Source organism: Panulirus ornatus, chromosome 18 (assembly GCF_036320965.1).
Source record: "Panulirus ornatus isolate Po-2019 chromosome 18, ASM3632096v1, whole genome shotgun sequence".
Taxonomy (NCBI): Eukaryota; Metazoa; Arthropoda; class Malacostraca; order Decapoda; family Palinuridae; genus Panulirus; species Panulirus ornatus.
Genome location: NC_092241.1, coordinates 31,539,538 through 31,553,805, shown reverse-complemented (window position 1 = coordinate 31,553,805; position 14,268 = coordinate 31,539,538).

Below are 14,268 nucleotides of genomic sequence, written 5' to 3'. Positions count from 1 at the left end.
AATCCTCACACTCTCATATTTTGGTCAGCTCTTAAGAAGCCATGCAATGACCTCCTTGCCTACCCAGGCCTCACCTTCAGAAAAAAAATCCTGGGATGATATTGCATATAAATATGCAATAACGTTTACATCCGTCTGATTTTAACGCTCAGGGAGAAACTGATACATGCGTGTATCTCGGGCATTTAGAGACATATTATCGCTAGCTTATTTCGCTTGTTAAAATTCAGAGCTGCACTAACCGTAGCGTGCTTCCCCTGGTAGCATCTACCGTCGACAACCTCTTTCCCTCATTTTATGAGGGCCCACGACAAGCTGCTGCTGTAAGTCTATCATACCGTAAGTCAAAGTGTCGTTCACTTGCTTCAGTTTTTAATTTGCACAGAAGCTCGCCCGGTTGCAACCCCCTCTTGAAACGCACACACGCACAATGTTTCCTTTGTTATCAGTATGTATAGGTGTAAAAACGATCGCGTGCACCTGCCTACCTACCGACTGCTGACATGTTCATGCCGACGCTTTCAACATCCTGTCGGCAATGTAATACACCCATATAGAAAGTCCTCACTTTTTGTAAACATTGAGTACATTCGTTCAGCACGACCAAGCGGGAATTCACTTTTCTCTTAAATGCTTTCACTTATTGACGCATGTGACAATTTTGAGTGTCAAGAAATCTGTATCTTTGAACTACTAGCGGCACACAAGATCGAGGAAATATATCAGAATCACTTCGATAGCCCAGAATCATTTCGATAGCCCAGATAACTCGTCTACGATGACTACTCATCGAAAAGCAAGAGCCATAACCTCCAAAAGTGAGGGACTGTGGGTATTATGAGGAGAGATGCGAAGTGGGGTCCCTACCGAACCACATAACACTCCAACCTCCGTACCTTAGGCAATATGGGTGGGTCTAGGGAGACTCAGATGAAGCTATGAGAAACATTTTGGATTCTGTGTTGTGAATATTTTCATAATACTGCCCTCAATTATATCCCAAATATTCTAGAATAAAGCCAAAATATCTCAGGGATATTGTCTGAAGCTAACGACAAGACTCATTTATACTACTTACATCTTCGCATTTTTTGAGGTGTCCTTGAGTTGTCTAACGATAATACATATTTGTACTCTCAAACCTAACGTCTTTTAGGGGTTTTCAATGTTCTTTTTCTGTTTAACACCTGCAATTGATGTCAGCCCTTGTTAGAATAACTGCACATTAACCGCAGGAGATCAAGCTATAACTATTCAAGTCTACCTAGGCGTAGTCAATTTTCCCCACTAAAGGTAAAATATCACTTGCTCGATTTCCTCAAAGAAATCAAATTATCCAACAACTAAATGTAGCGCGCTGGAGAGTGTCCACTGAGACCAAGATATGTACTTCTAAGATAAACATATTCTCCTTTGATACCAATCTTTTTTTTTTTTTTGTATTTAGTCTACGTATACAGTAAACAATTCAGTAAATTTTGCTCTTATCACGCTCCTCGTAAACTGATCCGTAAACATGCTCTCCAAGAGTAGATGATCTGAGTGAGTCACTACACTCTCATGACATTTTACGATTTTAACTATATGAGTAAAACGGTTGCGAGTAATTGAATACGATAATATTTCGTAAACAAGGTATGAAGCATTTGGTGCATGTCTTCTGGTGAATGGTTTTTTATCTTAGTGTTTGCACTTCAAGTCGCTGAATATGGAACATACAAGCCGTATAGACATACGAAGAATGAACGTGGATTTCATTCATCCATATCATTCAATTCTGTTCCCTCTTTTCTCACTCGATTTGCATCTCGTCTTGACACAGCTTCCTCAATAAACTCAGACTTGGACAGGATATCTCAGTGGAGGACACAAAATCTTGTTCAGTTTAATGACTCCAAGACCCCATTTCTACCCATCTCTCTATCGAAAACTCCTAAAAACTCTCGTCTATCCTTTGACGGTTCTGTATTTCCACCTTTTGACTCAATGAACATTCTTGGTATTACTATAACATCCACTCTTTCTAAGAAACCCCACGTTACAAGAATAACTACGTTTGCCTCTAAGGTACTGGGTGTCCTGTTTAGATGTGGAAACTACTTCTATTCCGAACAGTTGCTCCGTTTATAAAAGGGACTGATTCGTCCTTGTATGGAGTACTGCTTTTACATTAGGGGTGGTTCTAGCTGCGCAATCTTACTTGACAGAGTCGAGTCGAAAGCGATCCGCTTTAAAAACTGTCCCAGGCTAAATCAGACTTGACCCCCTTGCCCTATGCTTTAAAGTTGGTTCACTTTCCCTCTTCTACAGGTATTACTTTGGTTTTTGCTCCCGAGAGCCGGATGCTTGTGGGCCCATACCACCTAGACTATGCGATACTAGGCAAGCTGCTTCGTCACATAATCATTGTGTTGCCATCAGCAACACAAGGTTGAGCTGTTTTGATAACTGTTTCCTTCCCTACACATCGAAGCTTTGGAACTCTCTACCTTCTCATGTCTTTCCCAATAACTCTGAACTAGCACATTTCAAAAGACAGGGTTTTCACTTTCTCATAAATTCGTGAGGATTTTCCCTTGTCCTTTCTTTTTCCGTTTCATAATCCTTTCTACACTTCATTCAAAAGCCCGGCCTTGGTGTGGACTTTTGTTTGTGACCGGCGCCTTCAACATAACATAATGCTCTTTGTTGGACTGTATGCTGGTGAGGCTATCCAAGATGGGCTCGAACACGAGATACCGTTATAACGAAGTATTTAAAAAACAAGTAACGGCTTGAGAGAGTAAGGAGAGAAATTTATTCACGTAAGGCATTACCAAGTGGGCCTCGACCACACGCTGGTTTAATTAACTGGCCACGCAAGCCGCTCTGCTGAGAGGCCACAGTACATTCAGTAATCCTACCTCTCATCTCTTGTCTGGTCGCGCATATGTCATCGAGAAGTGTCTGACAGCGAGATGAGGAGCACATAAGTTTCATAAGTTTACAAGTGTTATAAACCTTTAGCTTTTTTCGCAGCGTGACAGGTATTTCAAGTATGAACGTATGAGCTAGGCTTCATTACGGCAACCCTAAAACAATCAGAATGACTTAAAGCTCCAAATAGTTGGAGCTGCCGACTTAAGCTGGTTGGTAATAGGTAACTCTATCCATATATATCACAAACTACAAGTAATGATAGATGACTTCAGGTGTTCAACCCCTGGAGAAGGATCTTTACCCATTACACAAATAAACAACCTGGATGGACATTTAAGAGAGATTTCCTTGTCGAGCGTACATTTCCAGGGTACATTATATTTACTGTGGCAGAGGAATTAAAGTAGGTGGTGGTATCTTGAATTAGAATGAACCATGTATTGAAGAATGTGCTGACTCTTAGCGGCATGGAAATCACTTGTCAGAAAAACGCTCTACATATAAACGCTTTGACTAACTGGAGATAACAAAAGTAGACGACCGACTCACGTGAACATTTGATAAGAAAGAAAATCATAATGAACGTGTTTCGATCATAATGGCCAAATTAGTATAGTTCCGTGCAATCTACAGAGACTTGCATGATAGTAGCGTTTTACAACTGGAGAAACCTTATTAGTATGTGAAATCATTTACCTCTTGAATTTTAGCTACAAACTAAAGTCTCCCTATGCAGTCATTCCTCCCGTTCTCCATTGGTGGAACACAACAGACAAGTGAATAACGACAACAACACAGAAGATTAAGGTAACTCTTAGCCACTAGAAGAAATGGGGTTGAGTTAGATTAGCGGGAGTTAAGTTAGCTTCACTTACCTCAGATTAAGGTTTTAGGTTACCTTGGCTTAGCTTAGGTTTGTTAGCTTAGGGGAGTTTTGTTGGAAAAAAAAATCAACAGAACCTACGGAAACCTCACCTAGCTTCCGCTATCAGCCGGGACTCAAAGTCATTTTCAATGTTACAGTCTAATACACATGTCGTCTGCTGCGTCCTGGCACTGAAGAACACGCGAGACAACGAGACAGGCGCACGTATTACGTGTAATGAAAAATGTCTCCATGAAAAATTAATTCTTTTGGAGTTTTGATATTTTTTGTTCTTCATTCTACAAATGACTTGATTTTTTTTTCTTATATAATGACAAATTCTTATGATTTTTATAAAAATGGTGTCACTTGACTTTATAAAATCAAATCAATAAATACAGTTCCATTGAGGGCAACCAAAATAAGAACGATCACCAGACGAAAAATGAAGTAGTAGTCTGTGACCGGATAGATTACCATTGCTATCTTAAGCCAACTATATCCTTCTCTGCTCTCTGAACTCTTCTGCTCACACAAAGAGCCAACGGAATATCCCATGGTCTGCTGCTGCTTGCAATCTGCTTCGAGATTTGAAAATCCACATGAGAATGCACACAAAATGTTTCTTTTTAACAAAAGCACACCAACAGGTGAGATTATCCCAGCCAAAAATACAGTCATACTGGACTATAACGAAAATCTACAGTGACAGCTTAAAGGTTAGCTTTCCATATAGGCAAAGAGGACAATAACGACCTTCAGTCGCCTACACTCCTCTACGACACCAGAAAATGCACACTTCTTGCCCCCGCACCAAAACCATCTCGGTCTACACGTTCCCTTATACAAGGCTTCTTGTAATTGGTCTTTCATCCACAATCGGATCTCAGTAAGGAAAGTTACAGGCTCCAAGATACTTCATTACAGAATCAAAATACGACGTCAATTCTGGTTAGAAAACCGTCCAACATTAACAGGTTATTAACCAATAAAAATCATATCCTGAAGTGGCTTGTCCATTTTGCTGCCCAAGGTTAAACTTCCATATGTTCATTTACAGACCTGAGTTATATTAGAAGACAACCACTTGTGGCGCGGTGGAACAACGTCTAGCAAGACAGAGTTAAAAAAAAAAAATTCTAGGATTGAGTATAATCTTGTGATATACCAGAGTTTTTCATCACATTATGCTCTATATATGAACTCGGTAAGCAGTCCTCATATCACACTCTTCATGCACGAATTCTCCAGCAACAGGAGAGAATTCGAGCGAGTCACGCCAGTCTCGTGACACTTTGCCAGTCACGAGCAAAATAACTGGCTTGAGTCATCAGCAAATGAACACCACGACAGATTATTAACGGGTGAGGAGCGTACGTCAGTCACCTACCAAATGGCTCTATGTTGGTCTGATATCTACAACTCGTTTTAGGTAATTATCTGACCTATGAGCAGTACACAGACCACTGAAATGTTCAAAAAAAAAAAAAAGTATAGAGTGGATTAGCATTTCATCAAAAACTGAATATTCCTAGTTGGGGTACAATTTTGTCGAGGAGCCCAGCCGAGAGGAATTTAGACGAACATACCATGAAAACAAAGTAATTCACAGAGAGAGAGAAAAAAATAATGGCCTGAGAACGTAAGGAGAGCAGCATATTCATGAAGCATCACCAACTGGGTCTCGACCACACGTTGGTCTAATTAACTAGCCACGCGAGGTGCTCTGCTGAAAGGCTAAGTATGGTACAGTAGATTCTCCCGCTCATCCCCTGGCCTGCCCGGCCCTGTACACGCTCTACTTCTACCACCCTGGATGTCTCGTGCCGACCTACAGATGAGTTATGAGCGTGAAGTAGAGATTCCATTGAGATAGTCACTTCCTTCAGCCGTAAAACAACCATGCTGAAAGAAAAAAAAAAAAAGTGTTGCCTTGCCTATGGAACGCTCTTTTTTTTTTCATCCTTTTTAGTTCTAGGATTCTTATCGTCTCCCTGAGAATATACATTTCTTTGAATCATCGTTAACGTCTTCGATGCTATCGTCTGTGCTATGAGAAGGCGTTCCTGTCCGACTGTGGCACACGGTGGAAGTTACCAGAGGAATGATGACTTACCCCGACCCTTCACCCCATACGCAGCGGCCAATAATTCATTCATTTCCTTGGCAGGGTAGAAACTGCTGATCGATGAGGATATATATTTTTGAGAGAACATTAAACAATATCTTGTGCATGTTTAAAAAAAAGAGGAAAAAAACTGAACTGGTCCGAAGAAGCCAGCACACGAGGGCCCGGAGGGTGTGAATCTGCTAGATGTTTCGTTCTCTCTCTCTCTCTCTCTCTCTCTCTCTCTCTCTCTCTCTCTCTCTCTCTCTCTCTCTCTCTCTATCTATCTATCTATCTATCTATCTATCTATCTATCTATCTCAAATATATATATATATATATATATATATATATATATATATATATATATATATATATATATATATATATATATATATATATTTTTTTTTTTTTTTTTTTTTTTTTATACTTTGTCGCTGTCTCCCGCGTTTGCGAGGTAGCGCAAGGAAACAGACGAAAGAAATGGCCCAACCCCCCCCATACACATGTACATACACACGTCCACACACGCAATATACATACCTACACAGCTTTCCATGGTTTACCCCAGACGCTTCACATGCCTTGATTCAATCCACTGACAGCACGTCAACCCCTGTATACCACATCGCTCCAATTCACTCTATTCCTTGCCCTCCTTTCACCCTCCTGCATGTTCAGGCCCCGATCACACAAAATCCTTTTCACTCCATCTTTCCACCTCCAATTTGGTCTCCCTCTTCTCCTCGTTCCCTCCACCTCCGACACATATATCCTCTTGGTCAATCTTTCCTCACTCATTCTCTCCATGTGCCCAAACCACTTCAAAACACCCTCTTCTGCTCTCTCAACCACGCTCTTTTTATTTCCACACATCCCTCTTACCCTTACGTTACTTACTCGATCAAACCACCTCACACCACACATTGTCCTCAAACATCTCATTTCCAGCACATCCATCCTCCTGCGCACAACTCTATCCATAGCCCACGCCTCGCAACCATACAACATTGTTGGAACCACTATTCCTTCAAACATACCCATTTTTGCTTTCCGGGATAATGTTCTCGACTTCCACACATTTTTCAAGGCTCCCAAAATTTTCGCCCCCTCCCCCACCCTATGATCCACTTCCGCTTCCATGGTTCCATCCGCTGACAGATCCACTCCCAGATATCTAAAACACTTCACTTCCTCCAGCCTCTCACCATTCAAACTCACCTCCCAATTGACTTGACCCTCAACCCTACTGTACCTAATAACCTTGCTCTTATTGACATTCACTCTTAACTTTCTTCTTCCACACACTTTACCAAACTCCGTCACCAGCTTCTGCAGTTTCTCACATGAATCCGCCACCAGCGCTGTATCATCAGCGAACAACAACTGACTCACTTCCCAAGCTCTCTCATCCCCAACAGACTTCATACTTGCCCCTCTTTCCAAAACTCTTGCATTTACCTCCCTAACAACCCCATCCATAAACAAATTAAACAACCATGGAGACATCACACACCCCTGCCGCAAACCTACATTCACTGAGAACCAATCACTTTCCTCTCTTCCTACACGTACACATGCCTTACATCCTCGATAAAAACTTTTCACTGCTTCTAACAACTTGCCTCCCACACCATATATTCTTAATACCTTCCACAGAGCATCTCTATCAACTCTATCATATGCCTTCTCCAGATCCATAAATGCTACATACAAATCCATTTGCTTTTCTAAGTATTTCTCACATACATTCTTCAAAGCAAACACCTGATCCACACATCCTCTACCACTTCTGAAACCACACTGCTCTTCCCCAATCTGATGCTCTGTACATGCCTTCACCCTCTCAATCAATACCCTCCCATATAATTTACCAGGAATACTCAACAAACTTATACCTCTGTAATTTGAGCACTCACTCTTATCCCCTTTGCCTTTGTACAATGGCACTATGCAAGCATTCCGCCAATCCTCAGGCACCTCACCATGAGTCATACATACATTAAATAACCTTACCAACCAGTCAACAATACAGTCACCCCCTTTTTTAATAAATTCCACTGCAATACCATCCAAACCTGCTGCCTTGCCGGCTTTCATCTTCCGCAAAGCTTTTACTACCTCTTCTCTGTTTACCAAATCATTTTCCCTAACCCTCTCACTTTGCACACCACCTCGACCCAAACACCCTATATCTGCCACTCTGTCATCAGACACATTCAACAAACCTTCAAAATACTCATTCCATCTCCTTCTCACATCACCACTACTTGTTATCACCTCCCCATTTACGCCCTTTACTGAAGTTCCCATTTGCTCCCTTGTCTTACGCACCCTATTTACCTCCTTCCAGAACATCTTTTTATTCTCCCTAAAATTTACTGATAGTCTCTCACCCCAACTCTCATTTGCCCTTTTTTTCACCTCTTGCACCTTTCTCTTGACCTCCTGTCTCTTTCTTTTATACTTCTCCCACTCAATTGCATTTTTTCCCTGCAAAAATCGTCCAAATGCCTCTCTCTTCTCTTTCACTAATACTCTTACTTCTTCATCCCACCACTCACTACCCTTTCTAAACAAGAGGACAAGAGCAAGGGAAGGAGTAGCAATACTCCTGAAACAGGAGTTGTGGGAGTATGTCATAGAATGTAAGAAAGTAAATTCTCGATTAATATGGGTAAAATTGAAAGTTGATGGAGAGAGGTGGGTGATTATTGGTGCATATGCACCTGGGCATGAGAAGAAAGATCATGAGAGGCAAGTGTTTTGGGAGCAGCTAAATGAGTGTGTTAGCGGTTTTGATGCACGAGACCGGGTTATAGTGATGGGTGATTTGAATGCAAAGGTGAGTAATGTGGCAGTTGAGGGAATAATTGGTATGCATGGGGTGTTCAGTGTTGTAAATGGAAATGGTGAAGAGCTTGTAGATTTATGTGCTGAAAAAGGACTGATGATTGGGAATACCTGGTTTAAAAAGCGAGATATACATAAGTATACTTATGTAAGTAGGAGAGATGGCCAGAGAGCGTTATTGGATTACGTGTTAATGGACAGGCGTGCGAAAGAGAGACTTTTGGATGTCAATGTGCTGAGAGGTGCAACTGGAGGGATGTCTGATCATTATCTTGTGGAGGCTAAGGTGAAGATTAGTATGGGTTTTCAGAAAAGAAGAGTGAATGTTGGGGTGAAGAAGGTGGTGAGAGTAAGTGAGCTTGGGAAGGAGACCTGTGTGAAGAAGTATCAGGAGAGACTGTGTACAGAATGGAAAAAGGTGAGAACAATGGAAGTAAGGGGAGTGGGGGAGGAATGGGATGTATTTAGGGAATCAGTGATGGATTGCGCAAAAGATGCTTGTGGCATGAGAAGAGTGGGAGGTGGGCTGTTTAGAATATATATATATATATATCTATATATATATCTTTTTTTTTTTTTTTTGCTTTGTCGCTGTCTCCCGCGTTTGCGAGGTAGCGCAAGGAAACAGACGAAAGAAATGGCCCAACCCACCCCCATACACATGTATATACATACGTCCACACATGCAAATATACATACCTACACAGCTTTCCATGGTTTACCCCAGACGCTTCACATGCCTTGATTCAATCCACTGACAGCACGTCAACCCCGGTATACCACATCGCTCCAATTCACTCTATAACTTGCCCTCCTTTCACCCTCCTGCATGTTCAGGCCCCGATCACACAAAATCTTTTTCACTCCATCTTTCCACCTCCAATTTGGTCTCCCTCTTCTCCTCGTTCCCTCCACCTCCGACACATATATCCTCTTGGTCAATCTTTCCTCACTCATTCTCTCCATGTGCCCAAACCATTTCAAAACACCCTCTTCTGCTCTCTCAACCACGCTCTTTTTACCCAAACCATTTCAAAACACCCTCTTCTGCTCTCTCAACCACGCTCTTTTTATTTCCACACATCTCTCTTACCCTTACGTTACTTACTCGATCAAACCACCTCACACCACACATTGTCCTCAAACATCTCATTTCCAGCACATCCATCCTCCGGCGCACAACTATCCATAGCAAACGCCTCGCAACCATACAACATTGTTGGAACCACTATTCCTTCAAACATACCCATTTTTGCTTTCCGAGATAATGTTCTCGACCTCCACACATTCTTCAAGGCTCACAGAATTTTCGCCCCCTCCCCCACCCTATGATCCACTTCCGCTTCCATGGTTCCATCCGCTGCCAGATCCACTCCCAGATATCTAAAACACTTCACTTCCTCCAGTTTTTCTCCATTCAAACTCACCTCCCAATTGACTTGACCCTCAACCCTACTGTACCTAATAACCTTGCTCTTATTCACATTTACTCTTAACTTTCTTCTTTCACACACTTTACCAAACTCAGTCACCAGCTTCTGCAGTTTCTCACATGAATCAGCCACCAGCGCTGTATCATCAGCGAACAACAACTGACTCACTTCCCAAGCTCTCTCATCCCCAACAAACTTCATACTTGCCCCTCTTTCCAAAACTCTTGCATTCACCTCCCTAACAACCCCATCCATAAACAAATTAAACAACCATGGAGACATCACACACCCCTGCCGCAAACCTACATTCACTGAGAACCAATCACTTTCCTCTCTTCCTACACGTACACATGCCTTACATCCTCGATAAAAACTTTTCACTGCTTCTAACAACTTGCCCCCCACACCATATATTCTTAATACCTTCCACATAGCATCTCTATCAACTCTATCATATATATATATATATATATATATATATATATATATATATATATATATATATATATATATATATATATATATATCAGCGAACAACAACCTATTTTAAGTAACGTAAGGGTAAGAGAGATGTGTGGAAATAAAAAGAGCGTGGTTGAGAGAGCAGAAGAGGGTGTTTTGAAATGGTTTGGGCACATGGAGAGAATGAGTGAGGAAAGATTGACCAAGAGGATATATGTGTCGGAGGGGGAGGGAACGAGGAGAAGAGGGAGACCAAATTGGTGGTGGAAAGATGGAGTGAAAAGGATTTTGTGTGATCGGGGCCTGAACATGCAGGAGGGTGAAAGGAGGGCAAGGAATAGAGTGAATTGGAGCGATGTGGTATACAGGGGTTGACGTGCTGTCAGTGGATTGAATCAAGGCATGTGAAGCATCCGGGGTAAACCATGGAAAGCTGTGTAGGTATGTATATTTGCGTGTGTGGACGTGTGTATGTACATGTGTATGGGGGGGGGGGGGTTGGGCCATTTCTTTCGTCTGTTTCCTTGCGCTACCTCGCAAACGCGGGAGACAGCGACGAGGTATAAAAAAAAAAATATATATATATATATATATATATATATATATATATATATATATATATATATATATATATATATGCGTGTGTGTGTGTGTGTGTGTGTGTGTGTGTACTAGCCTAAGCTAGGTACCTAATCAATTAATATTCCCTGAAAAGATGACCAGCAAGGTGATCTACAGGCCATCTTTCGTGCCAAAGATTCGAACCCGGGCGGACCAGTGTGTGAAGCAATAGTAAGCAACGCTAACCGTTATACACTACAGTATACTCTTAACTGAAATCCACGAAAGTGTATAGATATCAAGAGGCAACCTTTGGGAGAATGTGTTAACAACGTAAACGTCGAAAGAGGAAGAATCCATTGAAGGATAAAGGAGACACTGCCACTACGCAGTGACCCTCCACTGCAGTACTCGCCTCCCTAACACACCCATCCTTTATCATCCCACATGTAAGGTCTGTTTTAGTACCCTGATATTTTACGCATCCTTTCTTACTAGTACCAATAGCCTTCCATCTACAGCTTATCAACCTGCTTTATTCTTCTTGGTACTTCTACAGTATATGCCGACCAGGCCCCCCAACGGGTACTTATATTCTCACACACCGTGCACTCAGCAAGTACCCGACCTCCAACCCACTCACTCTCCCACGTATATCTAGCATTTCTGCTTTCTACCACACACTCGTACCATTCTCCTCCTTAGAACTTATTCACCCAGCCATCACCTCACTTTCACTTACACAGACATCTATCTCCATCCTGCCACTCACTCATCCACCCATTTACTGCTCACAACTCACACACCCACCTACCTCCTTGTCAATTACTCATACACTAACATTGTCACAACAGGAATTCACATACTCACTCATCTACCTACCTAACAGCAGCTACTCATCTATCCATCTCCCTTTTGCCACCAGTTCTATACTTATCATTGTACTTGCCTATTTTTCTATTATGGGAGAGAGTGTTGCATTCTTGTTGCTCCATGTCTTAAGCTAGTATACACACATCATGTCTTTAGCTTTATGTATGTACTTACATAAACAAAACCCAGCTTACAGCGGGTACTCATTAATTATCACGCCCTAAAGGGAGAATGAATAGCTGTGTGTGTGTGTGTGTGTGTGTGTGTGTGTGTGTGTATGCTTGTGTGTGTGTGTGTGTGTGTGTGTGTGTGTGTGTGTGTGTGTGTGTGTGTGTGTGTGTGTGTAATTGTTATTTCTTGTTATTTCTGTGTTATGGGGAAAGAGTTTTACAACTGTTTTGCCTAGTCTCTTAACCAAGTACATATCAACCACATCTTTACTCCCATGTGTGTACACATATAATCACTACAATATAGGGAGGGATAATTGTACTCATGGAATATTATATGTTGAACTTTTCCATCACATAACTTTTATAACTTTTTATGATCCTGTCAGCATTCATCTGGCTGATATTGAAAAAAAAAATCTGAAAATATATTTTCTATAAAGTCTCTGGCTTATTATATTATGACCTCTGGTTGTTTATATTTTTTGATGAACAGATCATTCTCGGCTTAAACTGTTTCAGAGACTACAAGTTTGTCGTCAGGTCACCCTTCTCTTCCACAGCGGGAAAATTCCTACCATCTAACTGGCCGCTGTAGCTTAACTCTTAATTCTGGTACCATCTTTGTTGCCCTCTTCTGAGCCTTCTCTACTCGTTCTTGTTACTTCTTTATGTGAGGTGACCAAATTTTAGAAGCTGCTTTGGATCTAATATGCGCTGTGCACAGTATGCTGAATATTTCCTTATCCCTTCGCTTAACTGCACCAGATATTTTGTCTCCTTTATGATTCTCCTTCAGTTGGACCTGTGGTGACATGTTAAGTGCAATGTTGACTCCTACGTCCATCTCACGCACAGACACTTGCAGTTCATTTTCCGCAAGATGATATCAATATCAAGGCCATCTTTCACTATGTGTTATACCTCATGCTTTACGTTCACTCGGGTTGAATTCCATCCACCATTCATCAGACCGACTTTGGAAGACTGTCAACATCCCCTTGTAAACTGAATGCAATTATCATTCTTTAACTCCTTCATGACCTTGGCATCATCATCAGGCGGGGCCAGGTATAAGTTCTGTCTCAGTAAGTTATCTGCATAGATTAAGAAGAGGAGTGGTCTCAAGAGCGAGCCCTGTGGCACACCACTAGTGATCCAAACTCATTTCCTAAGGGCTCCTCTGCCATGAGTCTTCTGTTGAACCCTCCTTTGCAGTGCATTGTTCAGCGCTGTCTGGCAGTCCAGGAACACACACTCCACTCATTCCTCTCATTTTCTAAAACAGATCTCACTTTCTCGTTGAAATCTAAAAGAACTTTTAGAGCGTGTACATCACAGGCGACTCAGCGAGTAACGAATCTTGATGCGAAAAGTAATCGGAGTAAATCTGAGGCGATGCAGTGACTAATTACTGAAAGAGCAACGCAGCATGAATGAACAGGTCAAGAGCATGTTAGCTGCTCGCGGTTGTTCTCTGCGAGCCGCCTCCTCACAAATCCGCCCGCTTCTCATGAGACTTGGCTTAAGAGAGTCGATCACTTCATGCAGCGGGGGATGGGGTAGAGAGAGAGAGAGAGAGAGAGAGAGAGAGAGAGAGAGAGAGAGAGAGAGAGAGAGAGAGAGAGAGATGGATGGCGAGGGGTCTACACTGTGCTGTATACCATCTACATTACCCTCATGCTCGAGAATATTTCTGTATTTCGAACAAGTAAAGAGAACAGCCAGAGAGAGAGAGAGAGAGAGAGAGAGAGAGAGAGAGAGAGAGAGAGAGAGAGAGAGAGAGAGAGAGAGAGATGGATGGCGAGGGGTCTACACTGTGCTGTATACCATCTACATTACCCTCATGCTGGAGAATATTTCTGTATTTCGAACAAGTAAAGAGAACAGCCAGAGAGAGAGAGAGAGAGAGAGAGAGAGAGAGAGAGAGAGAGAGAGAGAGAGAGAGAGAGATAGAGAGAGAGAGAGAGACAGACAGACAGACAGACAGACAGAGAGATCCATTATACTGTACACCGTAAGCCT